Here is a 17,975-nt window from a genome sequence, read left to right on the forward strand (position 1 = left end):
GCACTGGCAGCTGGAGCTGCCAAAGGCCAAGAGCCCTTCTCCCCAGCCAAGCAAGCCTGCAACCTTTGGCTCTGGGGTGGATTTGGTAGGCAGGCCTGGGTACTCCCCGCCAGCAAGAGCTTTGTGTCCTGGCCCTTTTGCTCGGGGAGGAATCTTTGTCCGTACGCCATTTGGGCAGTGGCACTGGCAGCTGGAGCTGCCAAAAGCCAAGGGCGCTTCTCCCCAGACAAGCAACCCTGCAACCCTTGGCTCTCGGGTGGATTACGTGGGGAGGCAGGGGTACTCCCCACCAGCAAGAGCTTTTTGTCCTGGCCCTTTTGTTCTGGGAGGAATCTTTGTCCGTACGCCATTTGGGCAGTGGCACTGGCAGCTGGAGCTGCCAAAAGCCAAGAGACCTTCTCCCCAGCCAAGCAAGCCTGCAACCTTTGGCTCTCGGGTGGATTACGTGGGGAGGACTGGGTACTCCTGGCCAGCAAGAGCTTTTTGTCCTGGCCCTTTTGTTCTGGGAGGAATCTTTGTCCGTACGCCATTTGGGCAGTGGCACTGGCAGCTGGAGCTGCCAAAAGCCAAGAGCCCTTCTCCCCAGCCAAGCAAGCTTGCAACCTTTGGCTCTTCGGTGGATTTGGTAGGCAGGCCTGGGTACTCCCCGCCAGCAAGAGCTTTGTGTCCTGGCCCTTTTGCTCGGGGAGGAATCTTTGTCCGTACGCCATTTGGGCAGTGGCACTGGCAGCTGGAGCTGCCAAAAGCCAAGAGCGCTTCTCCCCAGCCAAGCAAGCCTGCAACCTTTGGCTCTCGGGTGGATTACGTGGGGAGGCAGGGGTACTCCCCGCCAGCAAGAGCTTTTTGTCCTGGCCCTTTTGTTCTGGGAGGAATCTTTGTCCGTACGCCATTTGGGCAGTGGCACTGGCAGCTGGAGCTGCCAAAAGCCGAGAGCGCTTCTCCCCAGCCAAGCAAGCCTGCAACCTTTGGCTCTGGGGTGGATTTGGTTGGCAGGCCTGGGTACTCCCCGCCAGCAAGAGCTTTGTGTCCTGGCCCTTTTGCTCGGGGAGGAATCTTTGTCCGTACGCCATTTGGGCAATGGCACTGGCAGCTGGAGCTGCCAAAAGCCAAGAGCGCTTCTCCCCAGCCAAGCAAGCCTGCAACCTTTGGCTCTCGGGTGGATTACGTGGGGAGGCAGGGGTACTCCCCGCCAGGAAGAGCTTTTTGTCCTGGCCCTTTTGTTCTGGGAGGAATCTTTGTCCGTACGCCATTTGGGCAGTGGCACTGGCAGCTGGAGCTGCCAAAAACCAAGAGCGCTTCTCCCCAGCCAAGCAAGCCTGCAACCTTTGGCTCTCGGGTGGATTACGTGGGGAGGCAGGGGTACTCCTGGCCAGCAAGAGCTTTTTGTCCTGGCCCTTTTGTTCTGGGAGGAATCTTTGTCCGTACGCCATTTGGGCAGTGGCACTGGCAGCTGGAGCTGCCAAAAGCCAAGAGCGCTTCTCCCCAGCCAAGCAAGCCTGCAACCTTTGGCTCTGGGGTGGATTTGGTTGGCAGGCCTGGGTACTCCCCGCCAGCAAGAGCTTTGTGTCGTGGCCCTTTTGCTCGGGGAGGAATCTTTGTCCGTACGCCATTTGGGCAGTGGCACTGGCAGCTGGAGCTGCCAAAAGCCAAGAGCCGTTCTCCCCAGCCAAGCAAGCCTGCAACCTTTGGGTCTTGGGTGGATTTGGTAGGCAGGCCTGGGTACTCCCCGCCAGCAAGAGCTTTGTGTCCTGGCCCTTTTGCTCGGGGAGGAATCTTTGTCCGTACGCCATTTGGGCAGCGGCACTGGCAGCTGGAGCTGCCAAAAGCCAAGAGCGCTTCTCCCCAGCCAAGCAAGCCTGCAACCTTTGGCTCTCGGGTGGATTACGTGGGGAGGCAGGGGTACTCCCCGCCAGCAAGAGCTTTTTGTCCTGGCCCTTTTGTTCTGGGAGGAATCTTTGTCCGTACGCCATTTGGGCAGTGGCACTGGCAGCTGGAGCTGCCAAAGGCCAAGAGCGCTTCTCCCCAGCCAAGCAAGCCTGCAACCTTTGGCTCTGGGGTGGATTTGGTAGGCAGGCCTGGGTACTCCCCGCCAGCAAGAGCTTTGTGTCCTGGCCCTTTTGTTCTGGGAGGAATCTTTGTCCGTACGCCATTTGGGCAGTGGCACTGGCAGCTGGAGCTGCCAAAAGCCAAGAGCGCTTCTCCCCAGCCAAGCAAGCCTGCAACCTTTGGCTCTCGGGTGGATTACGTGGGGAGGCAGGGGTACTCCCCGCCAGCAAGAGCTTTTTGTCCTGGCCCTTTTGTTCTGGGAGGAATCTTTGTCCGTACGCCATTTGGGCAGTGGCACTGGCAGCTGGAGCTGCCAAAGGCCAAGAGCGCTTCTCCCCAGCCAAGCAAGCCTGCAACCTTTGGCTCTGGGGTGGATTTGGTAGGCAGGCCTGGGTACTCCCCGCCAGCAAGAGCTTTGTGTCCTGGCCCTTTTGTTCTGGGAGGAATCTTTGTCCGTACGCCATTTGGGCAGTGGCACTGGCAGCTGGAGCTGCCAAAAGCCAAGAGCGCTTCTCCCCAGCCAAGCAAGCCTGCAACCTTTGGCTCTCGGGTGGATTACGTGGGGAGGCAGGGGTACTCCCCGCCAGCAAGAGCTTTTTGTCCTGGCCCTTTTGTTCTGGGAGGAATCTTTGTCCGTACACCATTTGGGCAGTGGCACTGGCAGCTGGAGCTGCCAAAAGCCAAGAGCCCTTCTCCCCAGCCAAGCAAGCCTGCAACCTTTGGGTCTTGGGTGGATTTGGTAGGCAGGCCAGGGTACTCCTGGCCAGCCAGATCTTTGCGTCCTGGCCCTTTCGCTCTGGGTGGAATCTTCGTCCGTACGCCATTTGGGCAGTGGCACTGGCAGCTGGAGCTGCCAAAAGCCAAGAGCCCTTCTCCCCAGCCAAGCAAGCCTGCAACCTTTGGGTCTTGGGTGGATTTGGTAGGCAGGCCAGGGTACTCCTGGCCAGCCAGATCTTGGCGTCCTGGCCCTTTCGCTCTGGGTGGAATCTTCGTCCGTACGCCATTTGGGCAGTGGCACTGGCAGCTGGAGCTGCCAAAAGCCAAGAGCCCTTCTCCCCAGCCAAGCAAGCCTGCAACCTTTGGCTCTCGGGTGGATTACGTGGGGAGGCAGGGGTACTCCCCGCCAGCAAGAGCTTTTTGTCCTGGCCCTTTTGTTCTGGGAGGAATCTTCATCCGTACGCCATTTGGGCAGTGGCACTGGCAGCTGGAGCTGCCAAAAGCCAAGAGCGCTTCTCCCCAGCCAAGCAAGCCTGCAACCTTTGGCTCTCGAGTGCATTACGTGGGGAGGCAGGGGTACTCCCCGCCAGCAAGAGCTTTTTGTCCTGGCCCTTTTGTTCTGGGAGGAATCTTTGTCCGTACGCCATTTGGGCAGTGGCACTGGCAGCTGGAGCTGCCAAAAGCCAAGAGCCCTTCTCCCCAGGCAAGCAAGCCTGCAACCTTTGGCTCTTGGGTGGATTTGGTAGGCAGGCCAGGGTACTCCTGGCCAGCCAGATCTTTGCGTCCTGGCCCTTTCGCTCTGGGTGGAATCTTTGTCCGTACGCCATTTGGGCAGTGGCACTGGCAGCTGGAGCTGCCAAAAGCCAAGAGCGCTTCTCCACAGCCAAGCAAGCCTGCAACCTTTGGCTCTCGGGTGGATTACGTGGGGAGGCAGGGGTACTCCTGGCCAGCAAGAGCTTTTTGTCCTGGCCCTTTTGTTCTGGGAGGAATCTTTGTCCGTACGCCATTTGGGCAGTGGCACTGGCAGCTGGAGCTGCCAAAGGCCAAGAGCCCTTCTCCCCAGCCAAGCAAGCCTGCAACCTTTGGGTCTTGGGTGGATTTGGTAGGCAGGCCAGGGTACTCCTGGCCAGACAGATCTTTGCGTTCTGGCCCTTTCGCTCTGGGTGGATTCTCCATCCGTACGCCATTTGGGCAGTGGCACTGGCAGCTGGAGCTGCCAAAAGCCAAGAGCGCTTCTCCCCAGCCAAGCAAGCCTGCAACCTTTGGCTCTCGGGTGGATTACGTGGGGAGGCCTGGGTACTCTCTGCCAGCAAGAGCTTTTTGTCCTGGCCCTTTTGTTCTGGGAGGAATCTTTGTCCGTACGCCATTTGGGCAGTGGCACTGGCAGCTGGAGCTGCCAAAGGCCAAGAGCCCTTCTCCCCAGCCAAGCAAGCCTGCAACCTTTGGCTCTGGGGTGGATTTGGTAGGCAGGCCTGGGTACTCCCCGCCAGCAAGAGCTTTGTGTCCTGGCCCTTTTGCTCGGGGAGGAATCTTTGTCCGTACGCCATTTGGGCAGTGGCACTGGCAGCTGGAGCTGCCAAAAGCCAAGGGCGCTTCTCCCCAGACAAGCAACCCTGCAACCCTTGGCTCTCGGGTGGATTACGTGGGGAGGCAGGGGTACTCCCCACCAGCAAGAGCTTTTTGTCCTGGCCCTTTTGTTCTGGGAGGAATCTTTGTCCGTACGCCATTTGGGCAGTGGCACTGGCAGCTGGAGCTGCCAAAAGCCAAGAGACCTTCTCCCCAGCCAAGCAAGCCTGCAACCTTTGGCTCTCGGGTGGATTACGTGGGGAGGACTGGGTACTCCTGGCCAGCAAGAGCTTTTTGTCCTGGCCCTTTTGTTCTGGGAGGAATCTTTGTCCGTACGCCATTTGGGCAGTGGCACTGGCAGCTGGAGCTGCCAAAAGCCAAGAGCCCTTCTCCCCAGCCAAGCAAGCTTGCAACCTTTGGCTCTTCGGTGGATTTGGTAGGCAGGCCTGGGTACTCCCCGCCAGCAAGAGCTTTGTGTCCTGGCCCTTTTGCTCGGGGAGGAATCTTTGTCCGTACGCCATTTGGGCAGTGGCACTGGCAGCTGGAGCTGCCAAAAGCCAAGAGCGCTTCTCCCCAGCCAAGCAAGCCTGCAACCTTTGGCTCTCGGGTGGATTACGTGGGGAGGCAGGGGTACTCCCCGCCAGCAAGAGCTTTTTGTCCTGGCCCTTTTGTTCTGGGAGGAATCTTTGTCCGTACGCCATTTGGGCAGTGGCACTGGCAGCTGGAGCTGCCAAAAGCCGAGAGCGCTTCTCCCCAGCCAAGCAAGCCTGCAACCTTTGGCTCTGGGGTGGATTTGGTTGGCAGGCCTGGGTACTCCCCGCCAGCAAGAGCTTTGTGTCCTGGCCCTTTTGCTCGGGGAGGAATCTTTGTCCGTACGCCATTTGGGCAATGGCACTGGCAGCTGGAGCTGCCAAAAGCCAAGAGCGCTTCTCCCCAGCCAAGCAAGCCTGCAACCTTTGGCTCTCGGGTGGATTACGTGGGGAGGCAGGGGTACTCCCCGCCAGGAAGAGCTTTTTGTCCTGGCCCTTTTGTTCTGGGAGGAATCTTTGTCCGTACGCCATTTGGGCAGTGGCACTGGCAGCTGGAGCTGCCAAAAACCAAGAGCGCTTCTCCCCAGCCAAGCAAGCCTGCAACCTTTGGCTCTCGGGTGGATTACGTGGGGAGGCAGGGGTACTCCTGGCCAGCAAGAGCTTTTTGTCCTGGCCCTTTTGTTCTGGGAGGAATCTTTGTCCGTACGCCATTTGGGCAGTGGCACTGGCAGCTGGAGCTGCCAAAAGCCAAGAGCGCTTCTCCCCAGCCAAGCAAGCCTGCAACCTTTGGCTCTGGGGTGGATTTGGTTGGCAGGCCTGGGTACTCCCCGCCAGCAAGAGCTTTGTGTCGTGGCCCTTTTGCTCGGGGAGGAATCTTTGTCCGTACGCCATTTGGGCAGTGGCACTGGCAGCTGGAGCTGCCAAAAGCCAAGAGCCGTTCTCCCCAGCCAAGCAAGCCTGCAACCTTTGGGTCTTGGGTGGATTTGGTAGGCAGGCCTGGGTACTCCCCGCCAGCAAGAGCTTTGTGTCCTGGCCCTTTTGCTCGGGGAGGAATCTTTGTCCGTACGCCATTTGGGCAGCGGCACTGGCAGCTGGAGCTGCCAAAAGCCAAGAGCGCTTCTCCCCAGCCAAGCAAGCCTGCAACCTTTGGCTCTCGGGTGGATTACGTGGGGAGGCAGGGGTACTCCCCGCCAGCAAGAGCTTTTTGTCCTGGCCCTTTTGTTCTGGGAGGAATCTTTGTCCGTACGCCATTTGGGCAGTGGCACTGGCAGCTGGAGCTGCCAAAGGCCAAGAGCGCTTCTCCCCAGCCAAGCAAGCCTGCAACCTTTGGCTCTGGGGTGGATTTGGTAGGCAGGCCTGGGTACTCCCCGCCAGCAAGAGCTTTGTGTCCTGGCCCTTTTGTTCTGGGAGGAATCTTTGTCCGTACGCCATTTGGGCAGTGGCACTGGCAGCTGGAGCTGCCAAAAGCCAAGAGCGCTTCTCCCCAGCCAAGCAAGCCTGCAACCTTTGGCTCTCGGGTGGATTACGTGGGGAGGCAGGGGTACTCCCCGCCAGCAAGAGCTTTTTGTCCTGGCCCTTTTGTTCTGGGAGGAATCTTTGTCCGTACGCCATTTGGGCAGTGGCACTGGCAGCTGGAGCTGCCAAAAGCCAAGAGCCCTTCTCCCCAGCCAAGCAAGCTTGCAACCTTTGGCTCTTGGGTGGATTTGGTAGGCAGGCCTGGGTACTCCCCGCCAGCAAGAGCTTTGTGTCCTGGCCCTTTTGCTCGGGGAGGAATCTTTGTCCGTACGCCATTTGGGCAGTGGCACTGGCAGCTGGAGCTGCCAAAAACCAAGAGCGCTTCTCCCCAGCCAATCAAGCCTGCAACCTTTGGCTCTCGGGTGGATTACGTGGCGAGGCAGGGGTACTCCCCGCCAGCAAGAGCTTTTTGTCCTGGCCCTTTTGTTCTGGGAGGAATCTTTGTCCGTACGCCATTTGGGCAGTGGCACTGGCAGCTGGAGCTGCCAAAGGCCAAGAGCGCTTCTCCCCAGCCAAGCAAGCCTGCAACCTTTGGCTCTCGGGTGGATTACGTGGGGAGGCAGGGGTACTCCCCGCCAGCAAGAGCTTTTTGTCCTGGCCCTTTTGTTCTGGGAGGAATCTTTGTCCGTACGCCATTTGGGCAGTGGCACTGGCAGCTGGAGCTGCCAAAAGCCAAGAGCCGTTCTCCCCAGCCAAGCAAGCCTGCAACCTTTGGGTCTTCGGTGGATTTGGTAGGCAGGCCTGGGTACTCCTGGCCAGCCAGATCTTGGCGTCCTGGCCCTTTCGCTCTGGGTGGAATCTTCGTCCGTACGCCATTTGGGCAGTGGCACTGGCAGCTGGAGCTGCCAAAGGCCAAGAGCCCTTCTCCCCAGCCAAGCAAGCCTGCAACCTCTGGCTCTGGGGTGGATTTGGTAGGCAGGCCTGGGTACTCCCCGCCAGCAAGAGCTTTGTGTCCTGGCCCTTTTGCTCGGGGAGGAATCTTTGTCCGTACGCCATTTGGGCAGTGGCACTGGTAGCTGGAGCTGCCAAAAGCCAAGAGCCCTTCTCCCCAGCCAAGCAAGCCTGCAACCTTTGGCTCTCGGGTGGATTACGTGGGGAGGCAGGGGTACTCCCCGCCAGCAAGAGCTTTTTGTCCTGGCCCTTTTGTTCTGGGAGGAATCTTCGTCCGTACGCCATTTGGGCAGTGGCACTGGCAGCTGGAGCTGCCAAAAGCCAAGAGCGCTTCTCCCCAGCCAAGCAAGCCTGCAACCTTTGGCTCTCGAGTGCATTACGTGGGGAGGCAGGGGTACTCCCCGCCAGCAAGAGCTTTTTGTCCTGGCCCTTTTGTTCTGGGAGGAATCTTTGTCCGTACGCCATTTGGGCAGTGGCACTGGCAGCTGGAGCTGCCAAAAGCCAAGAGCCCTTCTCCCCAGCCAAGCAAGCCTGCAACCTTTGGCTCTCGGGTGGATTATGTGAGGAGGCAGGGGTACTCCCCGCCAGCAAGAGCTTTTTGTCCTGGCCCTTTTGTTCTGGGAGGAATCTTAGTCCGTACGCCATTTGGGCAGTGGCACTGGCAGCTGGAGCTGCCAAAAGCCAAGAGCCCTTCTCCCCAGCCAAGCAAGCCTGCAACCTTTGGGTCTTGGGTGGATTTGGTAGGCAGGCCTGGGTACTCCTGGCCAGCAAGAGCTTTTTGTCCTGACCCTTTTGTTCTGGGAGGAATCTTTGTCCGTACGCCATATGGGCAGTGGCACTGGCAGCTGGAGCTGCCAAAAGCCAAGAGCGCTTCTCCCCAGCCAAGCAAGCCTGCAACCTTTGGCTCTCGGGTGGATTACGTGGGGAGGCCTTGGTACTCCTCGCCAGGAAGAGCTTTTTGTCCTGGCCCTTTTGTTCTGGGAGGAATCTTTGTCCGTACGCCATTTGGGCAGTGGCACTGGCAGCTGGAGCTGCCAAAGGCCAAGAGCCCTTCTCCCCAGCCAAGCAAGCCTGCAACCTTTGGCTCTGGGGTGGATTTGGTAGGCAGGCCAGGGTACTCCCCGCCAGCAAGAGCTTTTTGTCCTGGCCCTTTTGTTCTGGGAGGAATCTTTGTCCGTACGCCATATGGGCAGTGGCACTGGCAGCTGGAGCTGCCAAAAGCCAAGAGCCCTTCTCCCCAGCCAAGCAAGCCTGCAACCTTTGGCTCTGGGGTGGATTTGGTTGGCAGGCCTGGGTACTCCCCGCCAGCAAGAGCTTTGTGTCCTGGCCCTTTTGCTCGGGGAGGAATCTTTGTCCGTACGCCATTTGGGCAATGGCACTGGCAGCTGGAGCTGCCAAAAGCCAAGAGCGCTTCTCCCCAGCCAAGCAAGCCTGCAACCTTTGGCTCTCGGGTGGATTACGTGGGGAGGCAGGGGTACTCCCCGCCAGGAAGAGCTTTTTGTCCTGGCCCTTTTGTTCTGGGAGGAATCTTTGTCCGTACGCCATTTGGGCAGTGGCACTGGCAGCTGGAGCTGCCAAAAACCAAGAGCGCTTCTCCCCAGCCAAGCAAGCCTGCAACCTTTGGCTCTCGGGTGGATTACGTGGGGAGGCAGGGGTACTCCTGGCCAGCAAGAGCTTTTTGTCCTGGCCCTTTTGTTCTGGGAGGAATCTTTGTCCGTACGCCATTTGGGCAGTGGCACTGGCAGCTGGAGCTGCCAAAGGCCAAGAGCGCTTCTCCCCAGCCAAGCAAGCCTGCAACCTTTGGCTCTCGGGTGGATTACGTGGGGAGGCAGGGGTACTCCCCGCCAGCAAGAGCTTTTTGTCCTGGCCCTTTTGTTCTGGGAGGAATCTTCGTCCGTACGCCATTTGGGCAGTGGCACTGGTAGCTGGAGATGCCAAAAGCCAAGAGCCCTTCTCCCCAGCCAAGCAAGCCTGCAACCTTTGGCTCTGGGGTGGATTTGGTTGGCAGGCCTGGGTACTCCCCGCCAGCAAGAGCTTTGTGTCCTGGCCCTTTTGCTCGGGGAGGAATCTTTGTCCGTACGCCATTTGGGCAGTGGCACTGGCAGCTGGAGCTGCCAAAAGCCAAGAGCGCTTCTCCCCAGCCAAGCAAGCCTGCAACCTTTGGCTCTCGGGTGGATTACGTGGGGAGGCAGGGGTACTCCTGGCCAGCAAGAGCTTTTTGTCCTGGCCCTTTTGTTGTGGGAGGAATCTTTGTCCGTACGCCATTTGGGCAGTGGCACTGGCAGCTGGAGCTGCCAAAGGCCAAGAGTCCTTCTCCCCAGCAAAACAAGACTGCAACCTTTGGGTCTTGGGTGGATTTGGTAGGCAGGCCTGGGTACTCCCCGCCAGCAAGAGCTTTGTGTCCTGGCCCTTTTGCTCGGGGAGGAATCTTTGTCCGTACGCCATTTGGGCAGTGGCACTGGCAGCTGGAGCTGCCAAAAGCCAAGAGCCCTTCTCCCCAGCCAAGCAAGCCTGCAACCTTTGGCTCTCGGGTGGATTACGTGGGGAGGCCTGGGTACTCCCCGCCAGCAAGAGCTTTTTGTCCTGGCCCTTTTGTTGTGGGAGGAATCTTTGTCCGTACGCCATTTGGGCAGTGGCACTGGCAGCTGGAGCTGCCAAAAGCCAAGAGCCCTTCTCCCCAGCCAAGCAAGCCTGCAACCTTTGGCTCTGGGGTGGATTTGGTAGGCAGGCCAGGGTACTCCTGGCCAGCCAGATCTTTGCGTCCTGGCCCTTTCGCTCTGGGTGGAATCTTCGTCCGTACGCCATTTGGGCAGTGGCACTGGCAGCTGGAGCTGCCAAAGGCCAAGAGCGCTTCTCCCCAGCCAAGCAAGCCTGCAACCTTTGGCTCTGGGGTGGATTTGGTAGGCAGGCCTGGGTACTCCCCGCCAGCAAGAACTTTGTGTCCTGGCCCTTTTGTTCTGGGAGGAATCTTTGTCCGTACGCCATTTGGGCAGTGGCACTGGCAGCTGGAGCTGCCAAAAGCCAAGAGCCCTTCTCCCCAGCCAAGCAAGCCTGCGACCTTTGGCTCTCGGGTGGATTACGTGGGGAGGCAGGGGTACTCCCCGCCAGCAAGAGCTTTTTGTCCTGGCCCTTTTGTTCTGGGAGGAATCTTCGTCCGTACGCCATTTGGGCAGTGGCACTGGCAGCTGGAGCTGCCAAAAGCCAAGAGCGCTTCTCCCCAGCCAAGCAAGCCTGCAACCTTTGGCTCTCGAGTGCATTACGTGTGGAGGCAGGGGTACTCCTGGCCAGCCAGAGCTTTTTGTCCTGGCACTTTTGTTCTGGGAGGAATCTTTGTCCGTACGCCATTTGGGCAGTGGCACTGGCAGCTGGAGCTGCCAAAGGCCAAGAGCCCTTCTCCCCAGCCAAGCAAGCCTGCAACCTTTGGCTCTGGGGTGGATTTGGTAGGCAGGCCTGGGTACTCCCCGCCAGCAAGAGCTTTGTGTCCTGGCCCTTTTGTTCTGGGAGGAATCTTTGTCCGTACGCCATTTGGGCAGTGGCACTGGCAGCTGGAGCTGCCAAAAGCCAAGAGCGCTTCTCCCCAGCCAAGCAAGCCTGCAACCTTTGGCTCTCGGGTGGATTATGTGGGGAGGCAGGGGTACTCCCCGCCAGCAAGAGCTTTTTGTCCTGGCCCTTTTGTTCTGGGAGGAATCTTTGTCCGTACGCCATTTGGGCAGTGGCACTGGCAGCTGGAGCTGCCAAAAGCCAAGAGTGCTTCTCCCCAGACAAGCAACCCTGCAACCTTTGGCTCTCGGGTGGATTACGTGGGGAGGCAGGGGTACTCCCTGCCAGCAAGAGCTTTTTGTCCTAGCCCTTTTGTTCTGGGAGGAATCTTTGTCCGTACGCCATTTGGGCAGTGGCACTGGCAGCTGGAGCTGCCAAAGGCCAAGAGCCCTTCTCCCCAGCCAAGCAAGCCTGCAACCTTTGGCTCTGGGGTGGATTTCGTAGGCAGGCCTGGGTACTCCCCGCCAGCAAGAGCTTTGTGTCCTGGCCCTTTTGTACTGGGAGGAATCTTTGTCCGTACGCCATTTGGGCAGTGGCACTGGCAGCTGGAGGTGCCAAAAGCCAAGAGCCCTTCTCCCCAGCCAAGCAAGCCTGCAACCTTTGGCTCTCGGGTGGATTACGTGGGGAGGCAGGGGTACTCCCCGCCAGCAAGAGCTTTTTGTCCTGGCCCTTTTGTTCTGGGAGGAATCTTTGTCCGTACGCCATTTGGGCAGTGGCACTGGCAGCTGGAGCTGCCAAAAGCCAAGAGCCCTTCTCCCCAGCCAAGCAAGCCTGCAACCTTTGGCTCTCGAGTGCATTACGTGGGGAGGCAGGGGTACTCCTGGCCAGCAAGAGCTTTTTGTCCTGGCCCTTTTGTTCTGGGAGGAATCTTTGTCCGTACGCCATTTGGGCAGTGGCACTGGCAGCTGGAGCTGCCAAAAGCCAAGAGCCCTTCTCCCCAGCCAAGCAAGCCTGCAACCTTTGGGTCTTGGGTGGATTTGGTAGGCAGGCCTGGGTACTCCCAGCCAGCAAGAGCTTTTTGTCCTGGCCCTTTTGTTCTGGGAGGAATCTTTGTCCGTACGCCATTTGGGCAGTGGCACTGGCAGCTGGAGCTGCCAAAAGCCAAGAGCGCTTCTCCCCAGCCAAGCAAGCCTGCAACCTTTGGCTCTCGGGTGGATTACGTGGGGAGGCCTTGGTACTCCTCGCCAGGAAGAGCTTTTTGTCCTGGCCCTTTTGTTCTGGGAGGAATCTTTGTCCGTACGCCATTTGGGCAGTGGCACTGGCAGCTGGAGCTGCCAAAGGCCAAGAGCCCTTCTCCCCAGCCAAGCAAGCCTGCAACCTTTGGCTCTTGGGTGGATTTGGTAGGCAGGCCAGGGTACTCCCCGCCAGCAAGAGCTTTTTGTCCTGGCCCTTTTGTTCTGGGAGGAATCTTTGTCCGTACGCCATATGGGCAGTGGCACTGGCAGCTGGAGCTGCCAAAAGCCAAGAGCCCTTCTCCCCAGCCAAGCAAGCCTGCAACCTTTGGCTCTCGGGTGGATTTGGTAGGCAGGCCAGGGTGCCCCTGGCCAGACAGATCTTTGTGTCCTGGCCTTTTCGCTCTGGGTGGAATCTTCGTCCGTACGCCATTTGGGCAGTGGCACTGGCAGCTGGAGCTGCCAAAAGCCAAGAGCGCTTCTCCCCAGCCAAGCAAGCCTGCAACCTTTGGCTCTCGGGTGGATTACGTGGGGAGGCAGGGTACTCCCCGCCAGCAAGAGCTTTTTGTCCTGGCCCTTTTGTTCTGGGAGGAATCTTTGTCCGTACGCCATTTGGGCAGTGGCACTGGCAGCTGGAGCTGCCAAAAGCCAAGAGCCCTTCTCCCAGCCAAGCAAGCCTGCAACCTTTGGCTCTCGGGTAGATTACGTGGGGAGGCAGGGGTACTCCCGCCAGCAAGAGCTTTTTGTCCTGGCCCTTTTGTTCTGGGAGGAATCTTTGTCCGTACGCCATTTGGGCAGTGGCACTGGCAGCTGGAGCTGCCAAAGGCCAAGAGCCCTTCTCCCCAGCCAAGCAAGCCTGCAACCTTTGGCTCTCGGGTGGATTTGGTAGGCAGGCCTGGGTACTCCCCGCCAGCAAGAGCTTTGTGTCCTGGCCCTTTTGTTCTGGGAGGAATCTTTGTCCGTACGCCATTTGGGCAGTGGCACTGGCAGCTGGAGCTGCCAAAAGCCAAGAGCGCTTCTCCCCAGCCAAGCAAGCCTGCAACCTTTGGCTCTCGGGTGGATTACGTGGGGAGGCAGGGGTACTCCCCGCCAGCAAGAGCTTTTTGTCCTGGCCCTTTTGTTCTGGGAGGAATCTTCGTCCGTACGCCATTTGGGCAGTGGCACTGGCAGCTGGAGCTGCCAAAAGCCAAGAGCCCTTCTCCCCAGCCAAGCAAGCCTGCAACCTTTGGCTCTCGGGTGGATTACGTGGGGAGGCCTGGGTACTCCTAGCCAGCCAGAGCTTTTTGTCCTGGCCCTTTTGTTCTGGGAGGAATCTTTGTCCGTACGCCATTTGGGCAGTGGCACTGGCAGCTGGAGCTGCCAAAAGCCAAGAGCCCTTCTCCCCAGCCAAGCAAGCCTGCAACCTTTGGGTCTTGGGTGGATTTGGTAGGCAGGCCTGGGTACTCCCAGCCAGCAAGAGCTTTTTGTCCTGGCCCTTTTGTTCTGGGAGGAATCTTTGTCCGTACGCCATTTGGGCAGTGGCACTGGCAGCTGGAGCTGCCAAAAGCCAAGAGCGCTTCTCCCCAGCCAAGCAAGCCTGCAACCTTTGGCTCTCGGGTGGATTACGTGGGGAGGCCTTGGTACTCCTCGCCAGGAAGAGCTTTTTGTCCTGGCCCTTTTGTTCTGGGAGGATTCTTCGTCCGTACGCCATTTGGGCAGTGGCACTGGCAGCTGGAGCTGCCAAAGGCCAAGAGCCCTTCTCCCCAGCCAAGCAAGCCTGCAACCTTTGGCTCTGGGGTGGATTTGGTAGGCAGGCCAGGGTACTCCCCGCCAGCAAGAGCTTTTTGTCCTGGCCCTTTTGTTCTGGGAGGAATCTTTGTCCGTACGCCATATGGGCAGTGGCACTGGCAGCTGGAGCTGCCAAAAGCCAAGAGCCCTTCTCCCCAGCCAAGCAAGCCTGCAACCTTTGGCTCTCGGGTGGATTTGGTAGGCAGGCCAGGGTGCCCCTGGCCAGACAGATCTTTGTGTCCTGGCCTTTTCGCTCTGGGTGGAATCTTCGTCCGTACGCCATTTGGGCAGTGGCACTGGCAGCTGGAGCTGCCAAAAGCCAAGAGCGCTTCTCCCCAGCCAAGCAAGCCTGCAACCTTTGGCTCTCGGGTGGATTACGTGGGGAGGCAGGGTTACTCCCTGCCAGCAAGAGCTTTTTGTCCTGGCCCTTTTGTTCTGGGAGGAATCTTTGTCCGTACGCCATTTGGGCAGTGGCACTGGCAGCTGGAGCTGCCAAAAGCCAAGAGCGCTTCTCCCCAGCCAAGCAAGCCTGCAACCTTTGGCTCTCGGGTGGATTATGTGGGGAGGCAGGGGTACTCCCCGCCAGCAAGAGCTTTTTGTCCTGGCCCTTTTGTTCTGGGAGGAATCTTTGTCCGTACGCCATTTGGGCAGTGGCACTGGCAGCTGGAGCTGCCAAAAGCCAAGAGCCCTTCTCCCCAGCCAAGCAAGCCTGCAACCTTTGGCTCTCGAGTGCATTACGTGGGGAGGCAGGGGTACTCCCCGCCAGCAAGAGCTTTTTGTCCTGGCCCTTTTGTTCTGGGTGGAATCTTCGTCCGTACGCCATTTGGGCAGTGGCACTGGCAGCTGGAGCTGCCAAAAGCCAAGAGCCCTTCTCCCCAGCCAAGCAAGCCTGCAACCTTTGGCTCTCGGGTGGATTAGATGGGGAGGCCTGGGTACTCCTGGCCAGCAAGATCTTTGTGTCCTGGCCCTTTTGTTCTGGGAGGAATCTTCGTCCGTACGCCATTTGGGCAGTGGCACTGGCAGCTGGAGCTGCCAAAAGCCAAGAGCGCTTCTCCCCAGCCAAGCAAGCCTGCAACCTTTGGCTCTCGGGTGGATTACGTGGGGAGGCAGGGGTACTCCCCGCCAGCAAGAGCTTTTTGTCCTGGCCCTTTTGTTCTGGGAGGAATCTTTGTCCGTACGCCATTTGGGCAGTGGCACTGGCAGCTGGAGCTGCCAAAAGCCAAGAGCCCTTCTCCCCAGCCAAGCAAGCCTGCAACCTTTGGCTCTCGGGTAGATTACGTGGGGAGGCAGGGGTACTCCCCGCCAGCAAGAGCTTTTTGTCCTGGCCCTTTTGTTCTGGGAGGAATCTTTGTCCGTACGCCATTTGGGCAGTGGCACTGGCAGCTGGAGCTGCCAAAGGCCAAGAGCCCTTCTCCCCAGCCAAGCAAGCCTGCAACCTTTGGCTCTCGGGTGGATTTGGTAGGCAGGCCTGGGTACTCCCCGCCAGCAAGAGCTTTGTGTCCTGGCCCTTTTGTTCTGGGAGGAATCTTTGTCCGTACGCCATTTGGGCAGTGGCACTGGCAGCTGGAGCTGCCAAAAGCCAAGAGCGCTTCTCCCCAGCCAAGCAAGCCTGCAACCTTTGGCTCTCGGGTGGATTACGTGGGGAGGCAGGGGTACTCCCCGCCAGCAAGAGCTTTTTGTCCTGGCCCTTTTGTTCTGGGAGGAATCTTCGTCCGTACGCCATTTGGGCAGTGGCACTGGCAGCTGGAGCTGCCAAAAGCCAAGAGCCCTTCTCCCCAGCCAAGCAAGCCTGCAACCTTTGGCTCTCGGGTGGATTACGTGGGGAGGCCTGGGTACTCCTAGCCAGCCAGAGCTTTTTGTCCTGGCCCTTTTGTTCTGGGAGGAATCTTTGTCCGTACGCCATTTGGGCAGTGGCACTGGCAGCTGGAGCTGCCAAAAGCCAAGAGCCCTTCTCCCCAGCCAAGCAAGCCTGCAACCTTTGGGTCTTGGGTGGATTTGGTAGGCAGGCCTGGGTACTCCTCGCCAGGAAGAGCTTTTTGTCCTGGCCCTTTTGTTCTGGGAGGAATCTTCGTCCGTACGCCATTTGGGCAGTGGCACTGGCAGCTGGAGCTGCCAAAGGCCAAGAGCCCTTCTCCCCAGCCAAGCAAGCCTGCAACCTTTGGCTCTGGGGTGGATTTGGTAGGCAGGCCCAGGGTACTCCCCGCCAGCAAGAGCTTTTTGTCCTGGCCCTTTTGTTCTGGGAGGAATCTTTGTCCGTACGCCATATGGGCAGTGGCACTGGCAGCTGGAGCTGCCAAAAGCCAAGAGCGCTTCTCCCCCAGCCAAGCAAGCCTGCAACCTTTGGCTCTCGGGTGGATTTGGTAGGCAGGCCAGGGTGCCCCTGGCCAGACAGATCTTTGTGTCCTGGCCTTTTCGCTCTGGGTGGAATCTTCGTCCGTACGCCATTTGGGCAGTGGCACTGGCAGCTGGAGCTGCCAAAAGCCAAGAGCGCTTCTCCCCAGCCAAGCAAGCCTGCAACCTTTGGCTCTCGGGTGGATTACGTGGGGAGGCAGGGTTACTCCCTGCCAGCAAGAGCTTTTTGTCCTGGCCCTTTTGTTCTGGGAGGAATCTTTGTCCGTACGCCATTTGGGCAGTGGCACTGGCAGCTGGAGCTGCCAAAAGCCAAGAGCGCTTCTCCCCAGCCAAGCAAGCCTGCAACCTTTGGCTCTCGGGTGGATTATGTGGGGAGGCAGGGGTACTCCCCGCCAGCAAGAGCTTTTTGTCCTGGCCCTTTTGTTCTGGGAGGAATCTTTGTCCGTACGCCATTTGGGCAGTGGCACTGGCAGCTGGAGCTGCCAAAAGCCAAGAGCCCTTCTCCCCAGCCAAGCAAGCCTGCAACCTTTGGCTCTCGAGTGCATTACGTGGGGAGGCAGGGGTACTCCCCGCCAGCAAGAGCTTTTTGTCCTGGCCCTTTTGTTCTGGGTGGAATCTTCGTCCGTACGCCATTTGGGCAGTGGCACTGGCAGCTGGAGCTGCCAAAAGCCAAGAGCCCTTCTCCCCAGCCAAGCAAGCCTGCAACCTTTGGCTCTCGGGTGGATTAGATGGGGAGGCCTGGGTACTCCCCGCCAGCAAGATCTTTGTGTCCTGGCCCTTTTGTTCTGGGAGGAATCTTCGTCCGTACGCCATTTGGGCAGTGGCACTGGCAGCTGGAGCTGCCAAAAGCCAAGAGCGCTTCTCCCCAGCCAAGCAAGCCTGCAACCTTTGGCTCTCGGGTGGATTACGTGGGGAGGCAGGGGTACTCCCCGCCAGCAAGAGCTTTTTGTCCTGGCCCTTTTGTTCTGGGAGGAATCTTTGTCCGTACGCCATTTGGGCAGTGGCACTGGCAGCTGGAGCTGCCAAAAGCCAAGAGCCCTTCTCCCCAGCCAAGCAAGCCTGCAACCTTTGGCTCTCGGGTGGATTACGTGGGGAGGCAGGGGTACTCCCCGCCAGCAAGAGCTTTTTGTCCTGGCCCTTTTGTTCTGGGAGGAATCTTTGTCCGTACGCCATTTGGGCAGTGGCACTGGCAGCTGGAGCTGCCAAAGGCCAAGAGCCCTTCTCCCCAGCCAAGCAAGCCTGCAACCTTTGGCTCTGGGGTGGATTTGGTAGGCAGGCCTGGGTACTCCCCGCCAGCAAGAGCTTTTTGTCCTGGCCCTTTTGTTCTGGGAGGAATCTTTGTCCGTACGCCATTTGGGCAGTGGCACTGGCAGCTGGAGCTGCCAAAAGCCAAGAGCGCTTCTCCCCAGCCAAGCAAGCCTGCAACCTTTGGCTCTTGGGTGGATTTGGTAGGCAGGCCAGGGTGCCCCTGGCCAGACAGATCTTTGTGTCCTGGCCCTTTCGCTCTGGGTTCGAATCTTCGTCCGTACGCCATTTGGGCAGTGGCACTGGCAGCTGGAGCTGCCAAAAGCCAAGAGCGCTTCTCCCCAGCCAAGCAAGCCTGCAACCTTTGGCTCTCGGGTGGATTATGTGGGGAGGCAGGGGTACTCCCCGCCAGCAAGAGCTTTTTGTCCTGGCCCTTTTGTTCTGGGAGGAATCTTTGTCCGTACGCCATTTGGGCAGTGGCACTGGCAGCTGGAGCTGCCAAAAGCCAAGAGCCCTTCTCCCCAGCCAAGCAAGCCTGCAACCTTTGGCTCTGGGGTGGATTTCGTAGGCAGGCCTGGGTACTCCCCACCAGCAAGAGCTTTGTGTCCTGGCCCTTTTGTTCTGGGAGGAATCT

Source organism: Pseudopipra pipra, unplaced genomic scaffold (genome assembly GCF_036250125.1).
Source record: "Pseudopipra pipra isolate bDixPip1 unplaced genomic scaffold, bDixPip1.hap1 HAP1_SCAFFOLD_209, whole genome shotgun sequence".
In the NCBI taxonomy this organism is placed as follows: Eukaryota; Metazoa; Chordata; class Aves; order Passeriformes; family Pipridae; genus Pseudopipra; species Pseudopipra pipra.